Source organism: Arachis hypogaea, chromosome 6 (assembly GCF_003086295.3).
Source record: "Arachis hypogaea cultivar Tifrunner chromosome 6, arahy.Tifrunner.gnm2.J5K5, whole genome shotgun sequence".
In the NCBI taxonomy this organism is placed as follows: domain Eukaryota; kingdom Viridiplantae; phylum Streptophyta; class Magnoliopsida; order Fabales; family Fabaceae; genus Arachis; species Arachis hypogaea.
The window spans coordinates 53990634-54010104 of record NC_092041.1 but is presented as its reverse complement, the minus strand read 5'-3'; the positions used below and the strand labels follow the sequence as shown (position 1 = coordinate 54010104).

General features: G+C 37.7%; 2 non-coding genes and 4 pseudogenes across 2 annotated transcripts; 5 read left to right on the top strand and 1 right to left on the bottom strand.

Annotated features, from left to right (window-relative positions):
- The first annotated feature begins 2369 nt into the window (after positions 1 to 2369).
- On the top strand, positions 2370 to 2486 carry LOC112699514 (5S ribosomal RNA; annotated as a pseudogene).
- Positions 2487 to 2667: 181 nt separating this feature from the next.
- LOC112699516 (5S ribosomal RNA) lies at positions 2668 to 2786 on the top strand (annotated as a pseudogene).
- Positions 2787 to 2966: 180 nt separating this feature from the next.
- Positions 2967 to 3085, top strand: LOC112699411 (5S ribosomal RNA). The gene has a single exon (XR_003152479.1). It is a non-coding gene; the product is annotated as a 5S ribosomal RNA (ribosomal RNA).
- A 180-nt stretch (positions 3086 to 3265) lies between these two features.
- On the top strand, positions 3266 to 3383 carry LOC112699531 (5S ribosomal RNA; annotated as a pseudogene).
- A 183-nt stretch (positions 3384 to 3566) lies between these two features.
- On the top strand, positions 3567 to 3685 carry LOC112699430 (5S ribosomal RNA; annotated as a pseudogene).
- A 3773-nt stretch (positions 3686 to 7458) lies between these two features.
- LOC112700127 (small nucleolar RNA R71) lies at positions 7459 to 7566 on the bottom strand. The gene has a single exon (XR_003153045.1). It is a non-coding gene; the product is annotated as a small nucleolar RNA R71 (small nucleolar RNA).
- Positions 7567 to 19471: the final 11905 nt, after the last annotated feature.

The following is a 19471-nucleotide window of genomic DNA, read 5'->3' as shown; positions in this document are numbered from 1 at the left end:
CTTAATCATTGTTGATACAAAATCAATCCCCGGCAACGGCGCCATAAACTTGATGCACGAAAACTTGTTTCTCAACAAATTTCCCTTCGACAAGTATATCAAATTTGTCGTCAAGTAAAAACTCACAATAGAGTGAGGTCGAATCCCACAGGGATTGATTGGTCAAGCAACTTTAGTTGGAAGAGTATGCTAGTTGAGCTAAACAGAGTGTAGTTTGACAATTGCAGAAAATTAAATGGCAGAAAAGTAAATAGCAGAAAATAAAGTGCAAAATCTTAAATGGGGATTTGGGGTAATGAGCATGAAAATAAATGACAGAAAATAAGAGAATGGGTAAGATCAGAAATGGGGGATTCATTGGGCTCAGGAGATGTTGTATTCTCCGGATCAAGTTCATTTTCATTTCTTCCTCAATCAGTGCATCTATTGATCTCCTTGGCAATCTTAGGTGATTGGATTCCAATTCCTTGGTAATACAATCTCTCTAAGCTTGAACAATTGCCCAATTCCTTGATTTAATTGCTCATGGGAAGAGATGAAGTATGGTCATTGATTATACCACATGTATTTCCAAATCAAAGTGTTAGGAGGATTACATGTCACTATATCCGCCCAGACCCCAATTTGGTCTAACATGAGAAAGCATTTCGAGCATGATCTTCTCATCCCTTTTCCAAGGCTCAGAGGAGATCCAACTTATGGAGAGTTTCTTTTCCAAGACAACTAACCAATTGAATTAAGATTAAAAGCTTTCTAGTAAATCAAAAGAGAAGAAAGAAGAAGAGAATGAAAACTATAATTGATCCATCAAAATTACAATAGAGCTCCCTAACCCAATGAAAGGGGTTTAGTTGTTCATAGCTCTAGAAATGGAAAATGGCAGAAAATAACACATCCCAGCTAAAAGTGCAGAAAAATAAATATACAGAGAGTAGTTCTCCAAAGTGCCAAGCTCCTCTATAGTTCAAAACTACTCCTATGTATACTACTCCTCTTGATCTTCTAGTGAGTTTTTCAAGTCTTGGATGTGGGCTTTGGATCATGAGTTGAAGCAGTTCCAATCTTTAGTGGGCCCAGCTTGCAGAGAAGTATGAATTAGGCACGAGTGTTAGTGAAGTTAACGTTAAGTGACATTGTGGGTTCGAGAACGTTAGTGGCAATCACAATTTTCACTAACGTTCCAACCCCATATAGCCTACGTTAACTCCAACATTAGTGGCACTAACGTGACCACTAACGTTGCCTTGTAAATCTTCACTAGTGTTATTGGAACTCACCTTTCCCAATAACGTTGGCTTATAACCCTTCGCAAGAGTTATTGGGACTCACCCTTCCCATTAACGTTGCCTTATGCCCTTTGTCCCTACGTTAGAGTTCACGTTAGTGTAACTAACATGGCTCTTAATGTGGTTATGCCTCACCTTCGAGAGTGTTAGTGACACTTACCTTTGTCACTAACGCTCAAAGTGCCCCTACTCTCCACGTTAGAGCTGACGTTAACTAAGTTAACGTGGCCACTAACGTGGTAGTAATGTCATCTTCCAACGTTAGTGGCAAAGGTGAGTGTCACTAACGTTGGCTCATCAATCTCAGCTCTATATTAACTTTCACGTTAGTGGTCTTAACGTGACCACTAACGTGGGCAATGCTAGTTGATCCAACGTTAGTGACAAAGGTGAGTGTCACTAACGTTGGCATTGTTCTTCTCTTCCGCGTTAGAGTTCACGTTAACTAAGTTAACGTGACTCTTAACGTGGCTCATTGCCAACTCTTGGAACGTTAGTGGTGTTCACGTTTACCATTAACGTTGGAGCTTTCTTTTGTCTCCACGTTAACTACCACGTCAACTTAGTTAACATGGCAATTAACGTGGGCTTATGATGGCTTCGCGGGCATTATTAGTGATCACTTTTCTCCTTAACATTGCAAGCTATTTACCATTCCACGTTAGTGGTCACGTTAACTAGATTAATGTGATTACTAACGTGGTTCTTCCTTGCTTCCTTTGTCCTGAAATCAAGCAAATAAAGTGCATCAACGCTCTAGCCAAAGTAATGAGATTATGCATCATCAATTTATCATTCAATTCTAGTAAAATCCTCATGAAATCATGTGAAATTCACAATAGTTGCTTGAATCAAGGTGTAAGTGTATTTTCATCCAAAACTTGCCTTATTCACTAAGAAAATGCAAGAAACTACCTTAAAATAGTAAAGAAAAGGTCAGTGAAGCTGGCCTAGATGCCCTGGCATCACGATCCTCAATGGCCTGATCTTTCGCAGGCTCCTGTGGTCCCCACAAGGCTTCGTGGCTCGAGTTACTCTATGTCGCGCCCCATGCTTATGATAATTGTGTGCACACACTTTAATAGGTGCGATCATACAGCACTAATGCACCGGATCCCATCAGAACTCCGCAATCAAGCGTGCTTGGGCGAGAGTAGTACTAGGATGGGTAATGTCCTGGGAAGTCCTCGTGTACACCTCTTTTTTTTTTCGTTGTACTGACCCTCTTTCTTTAAACTATTCTACTCCGAGAAGGATACCTTAAAGTGGTCCTCAATGGCCTGATCTTCCCCAGGCTCCCACAGTCCCCGCAAGGCTTCGCAATTCGAGTTACTCTATGTCGCGCCCCAAGCTTATGATAATTGTGTGCGCACACTTTAATAGGTGCGATCATACCATCACTAATGCACCAAATCCAATCAGAACTCCGCAATTAAGCGTGCTTGTGCATGTGTTGTACTAGGATGGGTGACCTCCTAGGAAGTCCTCGTGTTGCACCTTTTTTTTTTTAACGTTGTACTGACCCTCTTTCTTTAAACAATTCTATCCCGAGAAGGATACCTTAAAGCGATCCTCAATCGCCTGATCTTCCCCAGGCTCCTGCGGTCCCTGCAAGGCTTCGGGGCTCGAGTTACTCTATGTCGCCCCATGCTTATGATAATTTTGTGCGCACACTTTAATAGGTGCGATCATACTAGCACTAATACATTGGATCCCATCAGAACTTCGGAATTAAGCGTGCTTGTGCGTGAGTAGTACTTGGATGGGTAACCTCCTGGGAAGTCCTCGTGTTGCACCTTTTTTTTTTACGTCGTATTGACCCTCTTTCTTTAAACGATTCTATCCCGAGAAGGATACCTTAAAGCGACCCTCAATGGCCTGATCTTTCGCAAGCTCCTGCGGACCCCACAAGGCTTCGCGGCTCGGGTTACTCTATGTCACGCCCGATGCTTATGATAATTGTGTGCACACACTATAATAGGTGCGATCATACAGCACTAATACACCAGATCCCATCAGAACTCCGCAATCAAGCGTGCTTGGGCTAAAGTAGTACTAGGCTTGGTGACCTCCTAGGAAGTCCTTCTGTTGCACCTCTCTTTTTTTTTACATCGTACTGACCCTCTTTCTTTAAACTATTCTACCCCGAGAAGGATACCTTAAAGCGGTTCTCAATGGCCTCATCTTTCCCAGGCTCCCGCAGTTCCTACAAGGGTTTGCGGCTCGAGTTACTCTATGTCGCGCCCTACGCTTATGATAATTGTGTGCGCACATTTTAATAGGTGCGATCATACCAGCACTAATGCACCAGATCCAATCAGAACTCCGCAATTAAGCGTGCTTGTGCATGTGTTGTACTAGGATGGGTGACCTCCTAGGAAGTCCTCGTGTTGCACCTCTTTTTTTTTACCTCGTACTGACACTCTTTCTTTAAACGATTCTATCCTGAGAAGGATACCTTAAAGCGATCCTCAATGGCCTGATCTTCCCCAGGCTCCAGCGGTCTCTGCAAGGCTTCGGGGCTAGAGTTACTTTATGTCGCGTGCCATGATTATGATAATTGTGTGTACACACTTTAATAGATGCAATCATACTGATGAGCGGATAATTTATACGCTTTTTGGCATTGTTTTTAGGTAGTTTATAGTAGGATCTAGCTACTTTTAGGGATGTTTTTATTAGTTTTTATGTAAAATTCACATTTCTGGACTTTACTATGAGTTTGTGTGTTTTTCTGTGATTTCAGGTATTTTCTGGCTAAAATTGAGGGACTTGAGCAAAAATCTGATAGGAGGCTGACAAAGGACTGCTGATGCAGTTGGATTCTGACCTCCCTGCACTCGAGATGGATTTTTCGGAGCTACAGAACTCCAAATGGCGCGCTCTCAATTATGTTGGAAAGCCAGGGCTTTCGAGCAATATATAATAGTCCATACTTTACTCGAGTTTAGACGACGCAAACTAGCATTCAACGCCAGTTCCATGCTGCATTTTGGAGTAAAACGCCAGAAACACATCACAAACCAAAGTTAAACGCAAAAAACATGTTACAACTTGGCCTTTAGAAGCTTATGCACATGTAAAGCTCAAGCTCAGCCCAAGCACACACCAAAGTGGGCACCAAAAGTGGATTTCTGCACTAAGACTTATTTCTGTAAACCCTAGTAACTAGTCTAGTATATATAGGACTTTTTACTATTGTATTTTAACTTTTGGACGAGCTTTTGGAACATCTTTGATTATTGTTAGTCCTTAGACATTGGGGGCTAGCCTCACGGCCATGTCTACCTTATTTTCACTTATGTATCTTCAACGGTGGAGTTTCTACACACCATAGATTAAGGTGTGGAGCTCTGCTGTTCCTCGAGTATTAATGCAATTACTATTATTCTTCTATTCAATTTAGCTTATTCTTATTCTAAGATATTCATTGCACTTCAACATGAAGAATGTGATGATCCGTGACACTCATCATCATTCTCACCTATGAACTCGTGCATGACAACCACTTCCGTTCTACCTTAGATTGAGCGCGTATCTCTTAGCCTCCATTCCGAAAGATCAGAGTCTTCGTGGTATAAGCTAGAATTATTGGCGGCCATTCCTAAGATTCGGAAAGTCTAAACCTTGTCTGTGGTATTCCGAGTAGGATCTGAGATGGGATAACTGTGACGAGCTTCAAACTCGGGAAGTGTTGGGCGTAGTGACAAATGCAAAAGAATCACTGGATTCTATTCTAACATGATCGAGAACCGACAGATGATTAGCCGTGCGGTGACAGCGTATTTAGACCATTTTCACAGAGAGGATGGAAAGTAGCCATTGACAACGGTGATGCCCTAGATACAGCTTATCATGGAAAGGAGTAAGAATGATTGGATGAAAGCAGTAGGAAAGCAGAGATTCAGAAGGAACACAGTATCTTCATGCTCTTATCTGAAATTCCCACCAATGAATTACATAAGTATCTCTATCTCTATTTTATGCTTTACTTATCTTTATATTCGAAAACCATTATAACCATTATTATCTGCCTGACTGAGATTTACAAGACGACCATAGCTTGCTTCATACCAACAATCTCCGTGGGATCGACCCCTACTCACGTAAGATTTATTACTTGGACGACCCAGTGTACTTGCTGGTTAGTTGTTCGAAGATCTGAAGAATGTGAGTGAACCATAGTATTGTGCACCATATTTTTGGAGCCATTACTAGGAATTGTTCGAGTTGTAAAAAGTATGAGTCACAATTTTGCCAAGTTTTTGGCACCGTTGCCGGGGATTGTTTTAGTTTGGACAACTAACGGTTCATCTTGTTGCTCAGATTAGGTAATTTTCTTTTAAAAAAGTTTTCAAAAATCTTTCAAAAATTTTTTATTTGTTTTCGTTTTTCCAAAAAGAAATTTTCAAAAAAATTATAAAATCATAAAAACCAGAATATTTTTGTGTTTCTTGTTTGAGTCTAGTGTTAATTTTTAAGTTTGATGTCAATTGCATGTTTTATTTTTTTTCTAAAAATTTTTGAAAAATTCATGCATGTGTTCTTCATGATCTTCAAGTTGTTCTTGATAAATCTTCTTGTTTGATCTTCATATTTTTCTTGTTTTGTGTTTTTTGTTGTTTTTCATATGCATTTTTGCATTCATAGTGTCTAAGCATTAAAAATTTCTAAGTTTGGTGTCTTGCATGTTTTTCTTTTCTTGAAAATTTTCAAAACTAAATCTTGATGTTCATCATGATCTTCAAAGTGTTCTTGGTGTTCATCTTGACATTCATAGTGTTCTTGCATGCATCATTGGTTTTGATCCAAAATTTTCATGTTTTGGGTCATATTTGTGTTTTTCTCTCTCCTCATTAAAAATTCAAAAATTAAAAAAATATATTTTCCTTATTTTACTCATTAATTTAAAATAAGTTGTTTCTTGTTAGTCAAGTCAAGATTTCAATTTTAAAAATCTTATCTTTTTAAAATCTTTTTCAAAATCAAATCTTTTCTTTTTCCATTTGTGATTGTCGAAAATTTTGAAAATTGATATTCAAAATCTTTTTCTTATCTTTATTTCATAATTTTCAAAAACTTTACTAACAATTAATGTGATTGATTCAAAAATTTGAAGTTTGTTACTTTCTTGTTAAGAAAGGTTCAATCTTTAAATTCTAGAATCATATCTTTTAGTTTCTTGTTAGTCAAGTAATCAATTTTAATTTTAAAAATTAAAACTTTTTAATTTCCTTTTTAAATCTTTTTCTAAACAAATCTTTTTCAACCATATCTTTTCAATCATATCTTTTCAAATCACATCTTTTTTTTTCAAAATTAATTTCAAAATCTTTTCTAACTTCTTACCTTTTCAAAATTGATTTTCAAATCTTTTTCAACTAACTAATTAACTTTTTGTTTGTTTCTTATCTTTTTCAAAACCACCTAACAACTTCCCTCTCTCTAATTTTCGAAAATCATCTCCCTCTTTTTCAAAATTCTTTTAATTAACTAATTGTTTCAAATTTTAAATTTTATTTTTATTTCTTCTCTTAATTTTCGAAAATCACTAACTTTATTTTTTAAAAATAATTTTCGAAATTCTCTCCCTCTAATCTCTTTCTATTTATTTTATTTATTTACTAACACTTCTCTTCATCTTAAAATTCGAACCCTCTCTTCTCTTCTATGTTCGAATTTTTCTCTTCTTCATTCTTATTCTTCTTTTCTTCTACTCACATAAAGGAATCTCTATACTGTGACATAGAGGATTTCTCTTCTTTTCTGTTCTCTTCTTTTCATATGAGCAGGAGCAAGGACAAGGAGGATGCTTGGTGATTATACTACACCTACTTCCAACTTTTATGGAAGAAGCATCTCAATCCTTGCCATTGGAGCAAACAATTTTAAGCTGAAGCCTCAACTAGTTGCTCTAATGCAACAGAACTGCAAGTTTCATGGAATTCCATCAGAAGATCCCTATCAGTTTTTAACTGAATTCTTGCAGATCTGTGATACTGTTAAGACTAATGGAGTAGATCCTGAAGTCTACAGGCTCATGCTTTTCCCTTTTGCTGTAAGAGACAGAGCTAGAACATGGTTGGACTCACAACCTAAAGATAGCCTGGACTCTTGGGATAAGCTGGTCACGGCCTTCTTGGCCAAGTTCTTTCCTCCTCAAAAGCTGAGCAAGCTTAGAGTGGATGTTCAGACCTTCAAGCAAAAAGATGGTAAATCCTTCTATGAAGCTTGGGAAAGATACAAGCAGTTGACCAAAAAGTGTCCTTCTGACATGCTTTCAGAGTAGACCATTTTGGATATATTCTATGATGGTCTATATGAGTTCTCTAAGATGTCACTGGACCATTCTGCAGGTGGATCCATTCACCTAAAGAAAACACCTGCAGAAGCTCAAGAACTCATTGACATGGTTGCAAATAACCAATTCATGTACACCTCTGAGAGGAATTCTGTGAGTAATGGGATGCCTCAGAGGAAGAGAGTTCTTGAAATTGATGCTTTGAATGCCATATTGGCTCAGAACAAAATGTTGACTTAGCAAGTCAACATGATATCTCAGAGTCTGAATGGATTGCAAAATGCATCCAATAGTACTAAAGAAGCATCTTCTGAAGAAGAAGCTTATAATCTTGAGAACCCTGCAATGGCAGAGGTGAATTACATGGGTGAAGTCTATAGAAACACCTATAATACCTCATGGAGAAATCACCTAAATTTCTCATGGAAGGATCAACAAAAGCCTCAACAAGGCTTTAATAATGGTGGAAGAAACAGGTTTAGCAATAGCAAGCCTTTTCCATCATCTTCTCAGCAACAGACAGAGAATTCTAAACAGAGCCCCTCTAGCATAGCAAACATAGTCTCTGATCTATCTAAGGCCACTTTAAGTTTCATGAATAAAACAAGGTCTTCCATTAGAAACTTGGAGGCACAAGTGGGTCAGCTGAGTAAAAAAATCACTGAAATTCCTCCTAGTACTCTCCCAAGCAATACAGAAGAGAATCCAAAAAGAGAGTGCAAGGCAATTGATATAATCAAAATGGTCGAATCCAAAGAGGAAGGGGAGGACGTGAATCCCAATGAGAAAGACCTCATGGGACGTCCTCCAAATAGAAAGGAGTTCCTTATAGAGGACCTAAAAGAATCTGAGGTTCATATAGAGACCATAGAGATTCTATTAAACTTTCTTCTGCCATTCATGAGCTCTGAGAACTACTCTTCTTCTGAAGAGGATGAAGATGAAACTGAAGAGCAAGTTGCTCAATATCTAGGAGCCATCCTGAAGCTGAATGCCAAGTTATTTGGTAATGAGACTTGGAAAGATGAACCTCCCTTGCTCATTAGTGAACTAAATACATCGGTTCAGCAAATTTTACCTCAAAAGAAACAAGATCCTGGTAAATTCTTAATACCCTGTACCATAGGCACCATGACCTTTGAGAAGGCTCTGTGTGACCTGGGGTCAGGTATAAATCTTATGCCAGTCTCTGTAATGGAGAAACTGGGATCTTTGAGGTACAAGCTGCAAAAATTTCATTAGAGATGGCAGACAAGTCAATAAAACAAGCTTATGGATTGGTAGAGGATGTGTTAGTGAAGGTTAAAGGCCTTTACATCCCTGCTGATTTCATAATCTTAGGCATTGGGAAGGATGAGAATGAATCTATCATTCTTGGAAGACCCTTCCTAGCCACAGTAGGAGCTGTGATTGATGTTGACAGAGGAGAGCTAGTCTTTCAATTGAATAAGGACTACCTTGTGTTTAAAGCTCAAGGATCTTCCTCTGTAACCATGGAAAAGAGGCACGATAAGCTTCTCTCAATACAAAGTCAAACAAAGCCCCCACAACCAAACTCTAAGTTTGGTGTTGGGAGGCCACAACCAAACTCTAAGTTTGGTGTTGAACCCCCACATTCAAACTCTAAGTTTGGTGTTGGGGGGTCCCAACAATGCTCTAAACATTTGTGAAACTCCATGAGAGCTCAATGTCAAGCTATTGACATTAAAGAAGCGCTTATTGGGAGGCAACCCAATTTTTATTTATCTATATTTCTATTGTTCTTTTATGTTTTATTAGGTTTATGATCATGTGGAGTCACAAAACAATTACAAAAATTAAAAACAAAATCAAAAACAGTAGAAGAAAAAGCACACCTGGAGGAAGAGATGTCTGCCGTTTAAACGCCAGAGACAAGATTTGTCTGGCGTTTAACGCCAGAAACAAGCACCAAGCTGGTGATGATTAGATTTTTGACGGCTTAGAAATTCACTAATGAAATCTCGTTGTAAAGTATAGTTTCTAAACCAAGCAATAATCCTTTCATACAAAAGATTGTTTGTCACAAGTAACAAACCCCTAAATTTATAAACTGAAGTATTGAACCTCGGGTCGTTCTCCCTAGGAATTACAATAAAGTGTCTTGTTATTGGTTATGAGTTATTTTGGGGTTTTTGAGATTTTATACAAGAATTATAAATGGCAAAGAAAATAAACTAACAACTAGCAAGGCTCTTGGCAAGATATGAGAACTAGAAGTTCTATCCTAGTTATCCTCCTCAATTGTGACAACAAATTGTCCATTGCTCCCACCTAGTTAACCTCTAACCATGGAGGAAAGTCAAGTGGATGAATCAATTTGATTCCTCAAGTCCTAATCAACTCTTAAAGGAAAGACTAGCTTTAGAGGCATTCAAATCAATTAACAACTTCTAATTATCAATCAACAAAGGAATTAGATAACTCAAGAGTCACTAATTACTCAACCAAAGCCAAGAGGAACAAAACCTACACTAAAATTCAACCAAGCATTTCATCAAACACTTGGAAGGCACAAAAGAAAAGCATAGTAAATTGACAACAAGAATGAAATCTAACAACAATTATTGAAAGGAATTAACAACAACAATTAAAAGAAACACAATTATTATGAATTACCTTGAATAGAATGGAAAGAAGAGAGAAGGAACAAGAGTAGATCTACAACAAAATATAGAAACAATGTAAAGGAAGTTACAACAAAAGAATAGAAGAAGAATGAATGTAACAACAAGGAATTGAAAGGTAGAAGTAGAAGAAAGCATGAATCTAACTCTAGATCTAAGAACTAAACCTAATCCTACTTCTAGAGAGAAGTGAGAGCTTCTCTCTCTAGAAACTAACTCTAACTACCAAACTAAGCTAAACTAAACTAATGGTAACTAACTTGTTCATCCCTCTTCAATCCTTGGCTTAAATAGCATCAGAAATGAGTTGGATTGGACCCACAAGGCTTCTAAAATTGCTGGCCACGAGTTGCATTAAGTGGATCATGTGCCACCATCGGCGCGTGCATGTACCGTGCGCGTGCGCGCTCCTATGCGCGATGCAACTATGGCAAATCTTGTATCATTTCGAAGCCCTGGATGTTAGCTTTCCAACCCAACTGAAACCGCATGATTTGGACCTCTGTAGCTCAAGTTATGGTCGATTAAGTATGAAGAGGTCGGCTTGACAACATTTGCGATTCCTTCATTTCTTCATGAGTTCTCCATTTCTACATGCTTTTCCTTCATTTCCTTGATCCAATCTTTGCCTCCTAAATCTGAAATCACTCAACAAACATATCAAGGCATCTAATGGAATCAAGATGAATTAATTTTAACTATTTTAAGACCTAAAAAGCATGTTTTCACTCTTAAGCACAATTAAGGGAGATTTATTTCATTGAATAAATGTGGGTAAAAAGTGATAAAATCCCCAAAAATCAATACAAGATAAACCCTACAAATGGGATTTATCAACCTCCCCACACTTAAACCAAGCATGTCCTCATGCTTAAGCCAAGAGAGAAACAAAGGGTATCAACATTTATTCAATGTAAATTAACTAAATGCAATTTACCTATATGCAAGTATCTAAATGAATGCAATTGCTTGGTCAAAATAAATCAATTCCCAAGAAGCATATATGCACAAGGGCTAAGGACTAGCAAGTCTAATCCACAATTGAATTGAGCTATTAAATATTTTTACAAACTTGCATGAAAGGAGATGATCATAGGTGGAGACATGTAATTGAGCATCAAAACCTCACCGGATGTGATTGCACTCTATTCGATCAAGTGTTTAGGGTTGATTCACTTAATTCTCCTCTATTTCATGCTTTCTAAGATTTATTTTTCTTCTAACAATCAACATACATTTTATGCATGCATACACATATCATGAGGTCTTTTCTTTGGTTGTAATGGAGCTAGGGTCAAGGTAGGATGCATATTTGGTCAAGTGAGCTTGAAATTTAAATCTTTGATAAGCTTAAACTTCCCACCTAACCTATGACGTCCTATACAATTTCAAAGCTAACCTAACTACCCATTCTTCACTTTTTCACATACTCATGTATTCCTTTTTATTTCACAACACATACGTATCGATTTTATTTGAACTTTACTTTGGGGCATTTTGTCCCCTTTTTATTTCATTCTTTTTCTATTTTTTCTTTTCTTTTCCATATTATTTTTCTTTTTCTTTTCTTTTTTTCTTTTATTTTTCTCATTTTTTTCTTTCTATATGCAAGAACATCAATGCATAAGGTCTAACATTTGATTAATACATGAGCATGTACCCAATTCCCAATATTTTCAACAAAATACAAAATACACCTATTTTCCCAACCAATGTCCCAAGATTTCCCACTCTTGAATGATACTCACACACTAGCCTAAGCTAATCAAAGATCCAAATAAGGACATTTATTGTTTTTCGCTTTAGGGCTTGTAATGTGCTAAATTAAAGAACAAAGTGGGTTAATCGTAGGCTCAAATTGGCTAACAATGGAAGATCAAAGGTAAGGCTATTTGGGCAAATGAGCTAATGAAATGATGGCCTCAATCATATAAATGCATGAATACACAAAATAATGGACATAAAGAATCAAACAATTCAAAGATTACAATCATAGAAAGAGAATAATTCACACAAGAAGGAAAAAATAAGTGGTTATAAGATGTAACCACATCAATAGGCTCAAAACTCACTTGCTTGTGTTCTTAGCTCAAAAACCATGTTTCACAATATATATAATTCAAGCAAGTTCTATGAAAAGTTTTCACTCAAATCAATTGAGGTAATGATCACTAGAATGAGGTGAGTGGATTAGTGACATTAATAACAAATAAGTGTGTGAATTCTAAATTGTGCGGTTTAGAACACACATTAGCATAGAAGTCATGTCACAAAAGAAGCATGCACTTCACTTATCCTAGTGTGCTTGAGATGCTTTAAGTAAACTTGTGAGGTAAAACAAGCATTAAAGAAGCATGAAAGCATTCAAGCTAAAAAACATATGGATGCATATAGTCATGAACACAATGCATTAAGTTAAATGTACAACATCCATCAAGAGGTTGCCTAATCACATAATAAGGCTCAAACCACACGGTGGCCAAATCATGTAATTCAAGAAGAGTTGCAAGCTCGAAGGCAATTCTCATCACTTGGTATTCTTAAAAGGTAAGCATGAAAAACTCAAAACCAAGTAGCAAAATATAACCTCTACAATAGAATCCAACAAAGATTATAAACATAATGATGTTAAGAAAACATCCCATTCTAATACTTAGCAGCAATTAATGGTAAACAAGAATAACAATCCAACACTTACAATGAAAAAGAGAAAATGAAATGGAAATTAACTAAAACTAACTATCAACTAACTAACTAACTAATTAGTTAACTAAAATAAATGGTTATCAATGGTGTTTGGGAGTGTTGGATGAGGTGTAGAAGAAGGGAAGAAGAAAGGAGAAGGAGGGAAATGGAAAGAAGAGGATAAGAGAAGAAGTGGATGGAAGAAAGGGCATCCACGCGTACGCGCACATGGCGCGTCTGCGTCGATGGCTTATTTCGAGAGTGGCGCGTACGCGGTAGTTGTGCGTACACGTGAATTGGTTTGTGCCTCAGGCCCAATTTCCGCACAGTACAGGCTTAACTCTCGGGTCAAGGTATGAAAGGTGGAACTTCTCAATCCACGCGTACGCGTGCATGGTGCGCACGCGTGGATGGTCCAAAACGCTTGATGCACGTGTATGCGTATATTGCGCGCACACATGGATGGTGCTCTATTTTTCAAAAAAAATGCCAGAAACAGGCTACATTTGGGCGTTTAACGCCAGAAACAAGCTACAGTATGGCGTTAAATGCCAGGATTGCATGCAGAGGACGTTTTACACGCCTAAAAGGTGTAGGGATGAGAAATCCTTGACACCTCAAGATTTGTGGACCCCACAGGATCACCTCAGGATCTGTGGACCCCACAGGATCCCCACCTACCTCACTTCTCTCTTCTTTACACAAGCCAATAACATTATACCCTTCACCAATCACCTCAATCTCTCTTCCCCATTACCCCTTCACTAATCACATCTATCCACTCTTCCCCATAAACCCCACCTACCTTCAAATTCAAAATCTCTTTACCAACCAAACCCACCCTAAATAACCGAACCCATACCCCTCTCCCTCCACTATATAAACCCCCTCATCCTTCTTTTATTTTCACACAACACCACCCTCTCTTCTCCCCCTTGGCCGAAACCCACACATCTCTCCCTCTCCTCCATATATTTTTCTTCTTCTTCTATTCTTTCTTTTTTTGCTCGAGGGCGAGCAACATTCTAAGTTTGGTGTGGTAAAAGCATAGCTTTTTTCTTTTTCCATAACCATTGATGGCACCTAAGGGCAGAGACACCTCAAGAAAGAGGAAAAGGAAGGCAATTGCTTTCACCTCTGAGTCATGGGAGATGGAGAGATTCATCTCAAAAGCCCATCAAGACCACTTCTATGAAGTTGTGGCCAAGAAAAAAGTGATCCCTGAGGTCTCTTTCATGCTCAAGAAAAATGAGTATCCAAAGATCCGACATGAGATCCGAAGAAGAGGATGGGAAGTTCTCTCCAATCCTATTTAACAAGTCAGAATCTTAACAGTTCAAGAGTTCTATGCAAATGCATGGATCACTAGGAACCATGATCAAAGCATGAACCCAAACCCAAAGAATTGGCTTACAATGGTTCGGGGGAAATGCTTAGATTTTAGTCCGGAGAACGTAAGGTTGGCGTTCAACTTGCCTATGAAGCAAGAAGACGCACGCCCCTACACTAGAAGGGTCAACTTTGATCAAAGGTTGGACTAAGTCCTCATGGACATATGTGTGGAAGGAGCTCAATGGAAAAGAGACTCAAAAGCCAAGCCGGTTCAATTGAGAAGATTGGACCTTAAGCATGTGGCTAGAGGATGGTTGGAGTGCATCCAACGCTCCATCATCCCCACTAGCAACCAATCCGAAGTAACTGTGGATCGGGCCATCATGATCCATAGTATCATGATTGGAGAGGATGTAGAAGTTCATGAAGTAATCCCTCTAAAACTCTACAAAGTAGCCGAAAAGCCCTCCACATTGGCAAGGCTAGCTTTTCCTCATCTCATTTGCCATTTATGCAACTTAGCTAGAGTTGTCATAGAAGGAGACATCCTCATTGAAGAGGACAAGCCCATCACTAAGAAAAGGATGGAGCAAACAAGAGAGCCTATCCATGGATCTCAAGAGACGCATGAGGAAGCTCATCATCAAGAAATCCCTGAGATGCCTTAACGGATGCATTTTCCTCCAACCAACTATTGGAAACAACTCAACACTTCTCTAGAAGGATTGAGTCATGACATGAACCAATTAAGGGTGGAACACCAAGAACACTCCATCATTCTCAATGAGATTAGAGAAGATCAAAGAGCTATGAGGGAGGAGCAACAAAGGCAAGGAAGAGACATAGAGGAGCTCAAGAACACCATTGGTCCTTCAAGAAGAAGGCACCACCATCACTAAGGTTGACTCATTCCTTAACTTCCTTGTTCTTATCTCTTTATTTTTCGGTTTTTGAACTGCATGTTTGTCTATGTTTGTGTCTTTATTACATGATCATTAGTATTTAGTAACTATGTCTTAAGGCTATGAATAATTCCATGAATCCTTCACCTTTCTTAAATGAAAAATATTTTTAATACAAAAGAACAAGAAGTACATGAGTTTCGAATTCATCCTTGAAATTGGTTTAATTATATTGATGTGGTGACAATACTTTTTGTTTTCTGAATGAATGCTTAAACAGTGCATATTTTTTATCTTGTTGTTTATGAATGTCAAAATTGTTGGCTCTTGAAAGAATGATGAAAAAGAGAAATGTTATTGATGATTTGAAAAATCATAAAATTGATTCTTGAAGCAAGAAAAAGCAGTGAAGAACAAAGCTTGCGAAAAAAAAAATTTAAAGAAAAAAAGCTAGCAGAAAAAGCCAATAGACTTTAAAACCAAAAGGCAAGGGTAAAAAGGATCCAAGGCTTTGAGCATCAATGGATAGGAGGGCCCAAGGAAATAAAATCCTGGCCTAAGCGGCTAAATCAAGCTGTCTCTAACCATGTGCTTGTGGCATGCAAGTCCAAGTGAAAAGCTTGAGACTGAGTGGTTAAAGTCGTGATCCAAAGCAAAAAGAGTGTGCTTAAGAGCTCTAGACACCTCTAACTGGGGACTTTAGCAAAGCTGAGTCACAATCTGAAAAGGTTCACCCAATCATGTGTCTGTGGCATTTATGTATCCGGTGGTAATACTGGAATACAAAGTGCTTAGGGCCACGGCCAAGACTCATACAAGTAGATGTGTTTAAGAATCAACATACTTAACTAGGAGAATCAATAACACTATCTAAAACTCTGAGTTCCTGGAGATGCCAATCATTCTAAACTTCAAAGGATAAAGTGAGGTGCCAAAATTGTTCAGAAGCAAAAAGCTACAAGTCCCGCTCATCTAATTAGAACTAATATTCATTGATATTTTGGGATTTATAGTATATTCTCTTCTTTTTATCCTATTTGATTTTCAGTTGCTTGGGGACAAGCAACAATTTAACATTGGTGTTGTGATGAGCGGATAATTTATACGCTTTTTGGCATTGTTTTTAGATAGTTTATAGTAGGATCTAGCTACTTTTAGGGATGTTTTTGTTAGTTTTTATACAAAATTCACATTTCTGGACTTTACTATGAGTTTGTGTGTTTTTCTGTGATTTCAGGTATTTTCTGGTTGAAATTGAGGGACCTTAGCAAAAATCTGATAGGAGGCTGACAAAGGACTGCTGATGCTGTTGGATTCTGACCTCCCTGCACTCGAGATAGATTTTCTGGAGCTACAGAACCCCAAATGGAATGCTCTTAATTGCGTTGGAAAGTGGACATCCAGGGCTTTCCAGCAATATATAATAGTCCATACTTTATTCGAGTTTAGACGATTCAAACTGGCGTTCAACGCCAGTTCCATGCTCCATTATGGAGTAAAACGCCAGAAACACGTCATAAACCAGAGTTAAACACCAAAAACATGTTACAACTTGGAGTTTAACCCTAGGAGAATCCTATGCACGTGTAAAGCTCAAGCTCAGCCTAAGCACACACCAAAGTGGGCCCCGGAAGTGAATTTCTGCACTAACACTTATTTCTGTAAACCCTAGTAACTAGTCTAGTATAAATAGGACTTTTTACTATTGTATTTTAAATTTTGGACGAGCTTTTGGAACATCTTTGATTATTGTTAGTCCTTAGACATTGGGGGCTGGCTTCACGGCCATGCCTACCTTATTTTCACTTATGTATCTTCAACGGTGGAGTTTCTACACACCATAGATTATGGTGTGGAGCTCTGCTGTTCGTCGAGTATTAATGCAATTACTATTATTCTTCTATTCAATTCAGCTTATTCTTATTCTAAGATATTCGCTGCACTTCAACTTGAAGAATGTGATGATCCGTGACACTCATCATCATTCTCACCTAAAGGCTGGATGACTGAATGATGTTAGTTACTTGAGATGTATGTATTTATATAAATGTGTGTTTACTTTTAACTGCTTATCTTGTTGTTATTTATGATATTATCTATGTATGTTCATACTTGACAACTTAAATGTTTTGGGAAAAAAAGGTTCCTCACAAAATAACAACGTTTTAAGAACGAATCAGGCTCATATAATAAATAATAGATAATAATTAGGAAGACAACTTGGTAGTGCTCAATTTCCGGTATGATCTAGACATACTGAAAATTGGGTCGTTACAATTTGGTATCAGAGCAGTTCGTTCCCAGTAGAGCCTGGGGAGTGGACTGACTATGCTTCATTGCATACTCTGCTTGTGTGTCTCATGCTGTTAGGGTATCTTTAAGATACATTGAGCATGAATGTCTATGAATGCTCATTTTGGGAATGTTCGTGCTTAACTTGATATATTAAGACTGATCACCTTAATGTTGATTGTTTGGTGCGAACAAGACCTCAATGACTGTGAATAAGCATACTTTAATCGAGTTCCGAATGACGAATTCGTTTGAGGCACAGCTATTGTCATAGTTGTTAGGATCTCCAAGGCTATAGCTATGTGAGATTTGGATGCTGTATGGAATGGACCGATCTCTTCATCAGGATGTCTTGAAGAAAATAGATCGCTTAAAGATGGATTCTTACACATGGCAGAAATTTTGAGGGCAAAATTTTCTTTTAGGAAGGTAGAATGTAACGGCCTAACCTCGAAGAAATGACGCTTTTTCGGGATCAAACGGAATTTTTAGGAATTTTAGTGCATACAAGCACCTCTGCTGCACAGGTACTGCATCATCAAGCTGCTGAGTCAGCATCTTGACTGCACCAGACACCTCTCCTAATCTATGTAGGCACGTCACAAAAAGTTGCATTTTTCAGCCACTTTGAGTCTAAATTTCAAAATTTTGATTTCCGTGGTTAGTGTCTATGTGACGACCCGGTCTTGAATTTCGAGAGAAAAATTATATTAATATAATATTCATATATTATTATTTTTTTAGAATATTATATTATTATTTCCTCTGTTGTGGTTAATGTTAATCTTTATTTGATAATATAGTAACTGAGCTAGAAATCTACCGGTAATGGATAATACCGGCATTCTTAGATGAACTTAGCAATGCTAATGCTTCATCATATATCTTTTATCCTCATGATTATCATGTTACTAGTATCATTTATACTAGTAAAGCTCATGCTTATCCTTTAGTAGCGTAATCTGATGTATCTAGTTTTAGTAATTATCTTCAGAATGATATTTTATTAGATGAGTCAGCACCTAGTGACACGTGGCTCTCCCAGAGTTAGCCACCACATGTTTCCTTTCTTGCTCTCCAAGCAAAGCTTTCTTAAGGAAAAAGTAAGAAATACTTGTATTCTAATACATCTATCCTCAGTAATTATCCTTTCTTGAGATATTTTTACTCCAAACTTTAGGATGATGCTTATCCTAACCCCAAGGGTCCCAAGACTCATAATTACCATCACCTTTTCTTCCAAGACAAGCCAAAAATTCGAAAATTCCATGAGAGAAACCAAGAGAACTTCCATGAAAGCTTCAAGCTTCTTTCTCCGTTCTTCCTCAAACTAAGACCTCTATCAAAAATCTAATCCGACCAAAATGATCACCTCTTCCTCCTTTTCATTTCTATGACAATTTTTAAGGAGTAAATCAAGGCATGATGGCTGCTCCTCCTCCTTGAAGTTTCAACCATGGTGGAAACTCAAGCTAATGGTGTTTTCTTCATGTTTTCTCTTCGGATCTCTTGTTCAATCACCATAGGCTCTAAGTAAACGTGATTTCTAGCTGCTTTAAGGTGAGAATAACCTTCTTTTAATCATCATGAAGCTTCAGCCTTCAAGGTTCATATGGTTCTAAAGTTGTTTTGGATGTTAAAATAGGCATAAAAGTGCTTTTGGAAGCTTGTTGTTGGTTCAACTTTTTGCAGCAGCAAAGGAGGTAAGGTTTGGTAAATTAATCAATGGTTTTCTGTTTTCTTGAAGTGTGAAATCAGATCTTGTTGCTTGAGGCTTGATTTTAAGTGTTTGTGTGATGGTTTGATCATGAGATCTTGTTGTTTAATGCTTGAAAATCAAGTTATTGATGGTTGTAAAGTTGCTATTGTTGCTTCTGGAAAACATGTCTTTCCAGCCATGAAATTCATGATATTTGATGTGTTTTTGATGTATATTTAATGGCTGTAACATTGCTCTTTTGGGAAAAGATTGAAAAACTAGTTGAAAATCAAGCTGAAATCTGATGAACTTTTGGGAAAATGTTTTTA